This window comes from Salvia splendens, chromosome 13, assembly GCF_004379255.2.
Source record: "Salvia splendens isolate huo1 chromosome 13, SspV2, whole genome shotgun sequence".
NCBI classification, from domain to species: Eukaryota; Viridiplantae; Streptophyta; class Magnoliopsida; order Lamiales; family Lamiaceae; genus Salvia; species Salvia splendens.
Window position 1 is genome coordinate 15814625 of NC_056044.1, and position 8244 is coordinate 15822868.

At 41.3% G+C, this 8244-nt stretch overlaps 3 long non-coding RNA genes across 3 annotated transcripts; all 3 read right to left on the bottom strand.

Annotated features, from left to right (window-relative positions):
• Positions 1 to 319: 319 nt before the first annotated feature.
• On the bottom strand, positions 320 to 1373 carry LOC121761441. Its single transcript, XR_006041986.1, has 2 exons — positions 871 to 1373; positions 320 to 551 (listed from the first exon to the last, which is right to left on the bottom strand). It is a non-coding gene; the product is annotated as an uncharacterized LOC121761441 (long non-coding RNA).
• Positions 1374 to 3755: 2382 nt separating this feature from the next.
• LOC121761490 lies at positions 3756 to 4640 on the bottom strand. The gene is made up of 2 exons (XR_006042001.1): positions 4155 to 4640; positions 3756 to 3835 (listed from the first exon to the last, which is right to left on the bottom strand). It is a non-coding gene; the product is annotated as an uncharacterized LOC121761490 (long non-coding RNA).
• A 2262-nt stretch (positions 4641 to 6902) lies between these two features.
• LOC121761426 lies at positions 6903 to 7930 on the bottom strand. The gene is made up of 2 exons (XR_006041981.1): positions 7459 to 7930; positions 6903 to 7141 (listed from the first exon to the last, which is right to left on the bottom strand). It is a non-coding gene; the product is annotated as an uncharacterized LOC121761426 (long non-coding RNA).
• Positions 7931 to 8244: the final 314 nt, after the last annotated feature.

Here is an 8244-nt window from a genome sequence, read left to right on the forward strand (position 1 = left end):
GACTAATGCCCCGACAGTTTCCATGGACGATGAACCAAGTTTTCCACTAGTATCTCGACAAATTTGTGCTAGTCTTCATTGATGATGTATTGGTGTATTCGAAGAACGAGGAGGAGCATGAATGACATCTGCGAACCGTGTTGGAAACCTTGCGAAAGGAAAAGCTTTATGCCAAGTTTAGTAAATGTGAGTTTTGGTTGAATAGTGTAACGCCCGTACTTTTTAAGTACTAATGTTACAATAGCTATCTTAATCTTTGTTGGAAATGGGAACTATGAAATTAATTAAAGTTATCCGTGAACTTTGAATAAATAAAGAGTTATGCGAAAAGTAAAAGTTGGGCTTCTCAATTAAATAAAGTCCAACGTTTTATTTTACTATATGGCTTTGGAGCTATTAAATTAAAAGGGATATCTTGGGCCCAATTCATTCATAGGAATTGTTGGTGCAAGCCCAAATTCTTCTTTCTTCTTTCTTCCCCTGCGCCGGTTCCTTCTTCATGGAGACCCTCCATCATTCAAACCTTCCACCTTCCTCATTCAATCCTACATCTAAAGGTCACACATTTAATACATTAGTTCCTTCATTTATCTCCTCCCTAACATCACAATAACAATCATTCACAATCTGAAATTGTTAGCAAAGCAATTGAAAAAAAAGACGGCAGAGAAAGAGCATTTGGTTTCCAAATTCCTATCACCACAACTCTCGATAGATCGAGGAACTGCTAAAGTTTTCGTTCAACACTCTTTCCAATCGGTTGAGGTATAATTCCTTCCCATCCAATCTCTTTTTCTTCTTGAATGGCATGGTATGCAATCAACAAACTATAGAATAAATCTAGAAAGAATAAAACTAAAATACACGAACCTATCTTCGGGGCTGTCGGGGGGCTGTTCGGCGCTTTCGGGGTGAATCTGGGTTGTTTCGGAGCGGTTCGGGGACTGCTTGGGGCGTCTCGGGGTGAGTTCGGACAGCTGTGGGCCTGTTCGAACGTTTGCGGGGCTATTTCGTGCATCGACAGCAATCTCCGGCGAGGAGACTGCACTGCAGCGGCAGGAATTACTGCAGGGAGGACCGAGGACGACGGCGCTGCGTCTTCTCCCGGCGAGCAGCGGCCGGCGACGGTGGCTGAGAAGTTAGAGAAGCCGACGGCGGCGGATTCGCGATGGCGGATTCGTGGCAGCGGCGGCAGCAGCGGTGACCTCCGACTTGGGGAGAGGCGACGGAATTAGAGGAAGAAGAAGATTGGGGGAATTTTTGAAGAAGAGAACAGAGGAAGAAGAGTTGTTCTCAATTTGAGGATTTGGTGAAGGAGATGAAATGAGGGAGAAAGAGTTTGACCGATGATGGAAGGGAGTAATGGAGTTTGATTTTTTTTTTGGGCCTCCTTCTTATTTTTGTTGATGGGCTCACTTTTTTTAAATGGAGGAATAAGGTAGGTTGGGTTTTTAAATTACTTTGGGCTCAAAAATTGAATAACTTGGGTTGTGTTAAATTAAATAATCGTTGGTCCGGTGAATAACTTAATTGTGGGAAATTATTTAATATATTCTCGGAATAATTCGATGTACAAATAAATTACCCCAAGTTTCGAAATGAATATAATTGCGAAGAGAAATAGTTGCGATAATTTAATTATGCGTTTAAATAATTTTTGGAAATTTATTCCGACACCATGGAAAATACGAGGAGCTAACGGGGAAGTATAGGTGTAAGCGGCCGACCGGCGTCGCCCGCGACGCCTTGAGCGGCCGTCGAATAATCAAGAATGCACGAAAACCGAGAAAATGAGATAAAAGACTTTAATTAGAGTGCATGCATTCTAAATGTTGTCGTTATTGAGATTGATATGTACTTTAATTGTTTTTCGAAAAGGTGGTTCGCACGCTCGTTAAAGTCGGATCGAGAAGTTATAAAAAGAGATTTCTAAGCTATTGAGGTGGGCTTTATTACTTAAACTCCATTATTTGCAATGATATGTAAATGGTGAGATAAGGGTGGTTTAAATGTTATGTCATGCCGTATTTTATGTTTTGAATTTCCTATCTGATTGTCTACTAGGATAATGTCCTACTAGACTTTGATGGTTAACGAATTCGGGTCTGACTAGGGAGTGAGTCCCTACTCGGACTAGTGCATTGATGGGGATCGTGAGCCGTCCTTTGTGGTCGGCCGGTCCAGTGATCGAGTTTGTGGCCACATTCTCATTTCACATGATGGTTCAGATATGGTACATGATGGGGATGATGATGATGGGCTGCGCAGCCATGTTTTACGATGGAAATGATTTTAGTGTTTCTCGGCATTGTTTTTAAAGTAAAACCCGAGTTTCACTCAATGATGGCTTGACATAACTTTACGGATAAAATGTATTTTGGGCATGAGTTCACTGAGTGCATCAAGTACTCAGCCCCTGCATATGTTTTCCCAATGTGCAGGTTGAGCGTTGACGAGGACGGAGGATGTTGAGCATTTGGACAAGGATCGTATTCAATAAATGTTTCGGTTGCTATTGTGTCTTCATACATAGTAGTAGCTAACTCTCAAATGCTTCCGCTATGCCAAGTTTTAAAACCTTTATGTTTCCTTAATCTGTTGAGCTATTTCCATTCAAACTATGTTGCTTCGTGATCTCAGACTATAATTTGGTAATAAAGTTTCGTCTTTTGATCTACATGTCGTACTTCCTTGATTGCTACCCCTTCTTCCCCGCTTCTTAACTCCCCCACTAGTCGCGATCCAACCTGTTTTCTATCCTTAGGAAGTGCGGTCGTGACAGAATGATATCAGAGCAACTTTTCCTTCCGCTCTGGACCGAGAGTCTTTTATTCAATCTAGTCTAGACTCGTTTCGCTAGACTAAAAGAGTATTCATTGAAGGCTCAACATTCTGTCTCGCCGCACTCAACAAAAGAGAAGGTAAAAGGTTTTGAAATGATAAATGTTTATGCAATTGATGTTGGACGTGATAATGAATGGAGTATGATTGATAATATTATGAGATGTAGACTTCAAAGGCCTTAGATGTAGGCTAATTGTATATGCGCGGACTATACTTTCTATTAAGGCAATGTATTTATCGATGGAATGAATGAGGCTTAGAAAAGTGCGAAGTCAAAGGGGTGATGAGATGACGAGACAATGACAACCCTGTGAAGCACGACTTATTCTAGTTTGAAAGATTGACGAGATTGCAAATTACTACGTTCCTTCATGCCACGGCGAAATGCCCGAAAAGCACGAAACATCTATCCATAGATGATAACTTTAAAAGAAAGAATCATTTTGGTGAATGTAGAATTGGGACTAGTATGTGCAACAAATGTGGTGGAGTTGGACACCTTGCCAAAGAGTGCCCGAGCAACAACAATGTTGGTTATGAGGAGACTACATGGGAACTCGACGATAAAATGAAAGAGAAGTACCCGGAGCTGTTTGTTAGAGATGAGCAAATTTCGGGACGAAATTTCTGTTAAGGTGGGTAGATGTAACGCCCGTACTTTTTAAGTACTAATGTTACAATAGTTATTTTAATCTTTGTTGAAAATGGGAACGATGAAATTAATTAAAGTTATCCGTGAACTTTGAATTAATAAAGAGTTATGCGAAAAGTAAAAGTTGGGCTTCTCAATTAAATAAAGTCCAATGTTTTATTTTACTATATGGCTTTGGAGCTATTAAATTAAAAGGGATATCTTTGGGCCCAATTCATTCATAGGAATTGTTGGTGCAAGCCCAAATTCTTCTTTCTTCTTTCTTCCCCTGCGCCGGTTCCTTCTTCATGGAGACCCTCCATCATTCAAACCTTCCACCTTCCTCATTCAATCCTACATCTAAAGGTCACACATTTAATACATTAGTTCCTTCATTTATCTCATCCCTAACATCACAATAACAATCATTCACAATCTGAAATTGTTAGCAAAGCAATTGAAAAAAAAGACGGCAGAGAAAGAGCATTTGGTTTCCAAATTCCTATCACCACAACTCTCGATAGATCGAGGAACTGCCAAAGTTTTCGTTCAACACTCTTTCCAATCGGTTGAGGTATAATTCCTTCCCATCTAATCTCTTTTTCTTCTTGAATGGCATGGTATGCAATCAACAAACTATAGAATAAATCTAGAAAGAATAAAACTAAAATACACGAACCTATCTTCGGGGCTGTCGGGGGGCTGTTCGGCGCTTTCGGGGTGAATCTGGGTTGTTTCGGAGCGGTTCGGGGACTGCTTGGGGCGTCTCGGGGTGAGTTCGGACAGCTGCGGGCCTGTTCGAACGTTTGCGGGGCTGTTTCGTGCGTCGACAGCAATCTCCGGCGAGGAGACTGCACTGCAGCGGCAGGAATTACTGCAGGGAGGACCGAGGACGACGGCGCTGCGTCTTCTCCCTGCAAGCAGCGGCCGACGACGGTGGCTGAGAAGTTAGAGAAGCCGATGGCGGCGGATTCGCGATGGCGGATTCGTGGCAGCGGCGGCAGCAGCAGTGACCTCCGATTTGGGGAGAGGCGACGGAATTAGAGGAAGAAGAAGATTGGGGGAATTTTGGAAGAAGAGAACAGAGGAAGAAGAATATGCGGTTGTTCTCAATTTGAGGATTTGGTGAAGGAGATGAAATGAGGGAGAAAGAGTTTAACCGATGATGGAAGGGAGTAATGGAGTTTGATTTTTTTTTTGGCCTCCTTATTTTTGTTGATGGGCTCACTTTTTTTAAATGGAGGAATAAGGTGGGTTGGGTTTTTAAATTACTTTGGGCTCAAAAATTGAATAACTTGGGTTGTGTTAAATTAAATAATCGTTGGTCCGGTGAATAACTTAATTGTGGGAAATTATTTAATATATTCTCGGAATAATTCGATGTACAAATAAATTACCCCAAGTTTCGAAATGAATATAATTGCGAAGAGAAATAGTTGCGATAATTTAATTATGCGCTTAAATAATTTTTGGAAATTTATTCCGACACCATGGAAAATACGAGGACCTAACGGAGGAAGTATAGGTGTAAGCGGCCGACCGGCGTCGCCCGCGACGCCTTGGGCGGCCGTCGAATAATCAAGAATGCACGAAAACCGAGAAAACGAGATAAAAGACTTTAATTAGAGTGCATGCATTCTAAATGTTGTCGTTATTGAGATTGATGTGTACTTTAATTGTTTTTCGAAAAGGTGGTTCGCACGCTCGTTAAAGTCGGATCGAGAAGTTATAAAAAGAGATTTCTAAGCTATTGAGGTGGGCTTTATTACTTAAACTCCTTTATTTGCAATGATATGTAAATGGTGAGATAAGGGTGGTTTAAATGTTATGTCATGCCGTATTTTATGTTTTGAATTTCCTATCTGATTGTCTACTAGGATAATGTCCTACTAGACTTTGATGGTTAACGAATTCGGGTCTGACTAGGGAGTGAGTCCCTACTCGGACTAGTGCATTGATGGGGATCGTGAGCCGTCCTTTGTGGTCGGCCGGTCCAGTGATCGAGTTTGTGGCCACATTCTCATTTCACATGATGGTTCAGATATGGTACATGATGGGGGATGATGATGATGGGCTGCGCAGCCATGTTTTACGATGGAAATGATTTTAGTGTTTCTCGGCATTGTTTTTAAAGTAAAACCCGAGTTTCACTCAATGATGGCTTGACATAACTTTATGGATAAAATGTATTTTGGGCATGAGTTCACTGAGTGCATCAAGTACTCAGCCGCTGCATATGTTTTCCCAATGTGCAGGTTGAGCGTTGACGAGGACGGAGGATGTTGAGCATTTGGACAAGGATCGTATTCAATAAATGTTTCGGTTGCTATTGTGTCTTCATACATAGTAGTAGCTAACTCTCAAATGCTTCCGCTATGCCAAGTTTTAAAGCCCTTATGTTTCCTTAATATGTTGAGCTATTTCCATTCAAACTATGTTGCTTCGTGATCTCAGACTATAATTTGGTAATAAAGTTTCGTCTTTTGATCTACATGTCGTACTTCCTTGATTGCTACCCCTTCTTCCCCGCTTCTTAACTTCCCCACTAGTCGCGATCCAACCTGCTTTATATCCTTAGGAAGTGCGGTCGTGACAGAATGGTATCAGATCAACTTTTCCTTCCGCTCTAGACCGAGAGTCTTTTATTCAATCTAGTCTAGACTCGTTTCGCTAGACTAAAAGAGTATTCATTGAAGGCTCAACATTCCGTCTCGCCGCACTCAACAAAAGAGAAGGTAAAATGTTTTGAAATGAGAAATGTTTATGCAATTGATATTGGACGTGATAATGAATGGAGTATGATTGATAATATTATGAGATGTAGACTTCAAAGGCCTTAGATGTAGGCTAATTGTATACGCGCGGACTATACTTTCTATTAAGGCAATGTATTTATCGATGGAACGAATGAGGCTTAGAAAAGAGCGAAGTCAAAAGGGTGATGAGATGACGAGACAATGACAACCCTGTGAAGCACGACTTATTCTAGTTTGAAAGATTGACGAGATTGCAAATTACTACGTTCCTTCATACCAGGGCGAAATGCCCGAAAAAAAAAATAACGAACGAAACATCTATCCTTAGATGATAACTTTAAAAGAAAGAATCATTTTGGTGAATGCAGAATTGGGACTAGTATGTGCTACAAATGTGGTGGAGTTGGACACCTTTCCAAAGAGTGCCCGAGCAACAACAATGTTGGTTATGAGCAGACTACATGGGAACTCGATGATAAAATGAAAGAGAAGTACCCGGAGCTGTTTGTTAGAGAGGAGCAAATTTCGGGACGAAATTTCTGTTAAGGTGGGTAGAATGTAACGCCCGTACTTTTTAAGTACTAATGTTACAATAGCTATCTTAATCTTTGTTGGAAATGGGAACGATGAAATTAATTAAAGTTATCCGTGAACTTTGAATAAATAAAGAGTTATGCGAAAAGTAAAAGTTGGGCTTCTCAATTAAATAAAGTCCAATGTTTTATTTTACTATATGGCTTTGGAGCTATTAATTAAAAGGGATATCTTTGGGCCCAATTCATTCATAGGAATTGTTGGTGCAAGCCCAAATTCTTCTTTCTTCTTTCTTCTTTCTTCCCCTGCGCCGGTTCCTTCTTCATGGAGACCCTCCATCATTCAAACCTTCCACCTTCCTCATTCAATCCTACATCTAAAGGTCACACATTTAATACATTAGTTCCTTCATTTATCTCCTCCCTAACATCACAATAACAATCATTCACAATCTGAAATTGTTAGCAAAGCAATTGAAAAAAAAGACGGGAGAAAGAGCATTTGGTTTCCAAATTCCTATCACCACAACTCTCGATAGATCGAGGAACTGCCAAAGTTTTCGTTCAACACTCTTTCCAATCGGTTGAGGTATAATTCCTTCCCATCCAATCTATTTTTCTTCTTGAATGGCATGGTATGCAATCAACAAACTATAGAATAAATCTAGAAAGAATAAAACTAAAATACATGAACCTATCTTCGGGGCTGTCGGGGGGCTGTTCGGCGCTTTCGGGGTGAATCTGGGTTGTTTCGGAGCGGTTCGGGGACTGCTTGGGGCGTCTCGGGGTGAGTTCGGGCAGCTGCGGGCCTGTTCGAACGTTTGCGGGGCTGTTTCGTGCGTCGACAGCAATCTCCGGCGAGGAGACTGCACTGCAGCGGCAGGAATTACTGCAGGGAGGACCGAGGACGACGGCGCTACGTCTTCTCCCGGCGAGCAGCGGCCGGCGACGGTGGCTGAGAAGTTAGAGAAGCCGAAGGCGGCGGATTCGCGATGGCGGATTCGTGGCAGCAGCGGCAGCAACGGTGACCTCCGATTTGGGAAGAGGCGACGGAATTAGAGGAAGAAGAAGATTGGGGGAATTTTGGAAGAAGAGAACAGAGGAAGAAGAATATGGGGTTGTTCTCAATTTGAGGATTTGGTGAAGGAGATGAAATGAGGGAGAAAGAGTTTGACCGATGATGGAAGGGAGTAATGGAGTTTGATTATTTTTTGGGCCTCCTTCTTATTTTTGTTGATGGGCTCACTTTTTTTAAATGGAGGAATAAGGTGGGTTGGGTTTTTAAATTACTTTGGGCTCAAAAATTGAATAACTTGGGTTGTGTTAAATTAAATAATCGTTGGTCCGGTGAATAACTTAATTGTGGGAAATTATTTAATATATTCTCGGAATAATTCGATGTACAAATAAATTACCCCAAGTTTCGAAATGAATATAATTGCGAAGAGAAATAGTTGCGATAATTTAATTATGCGCTTAA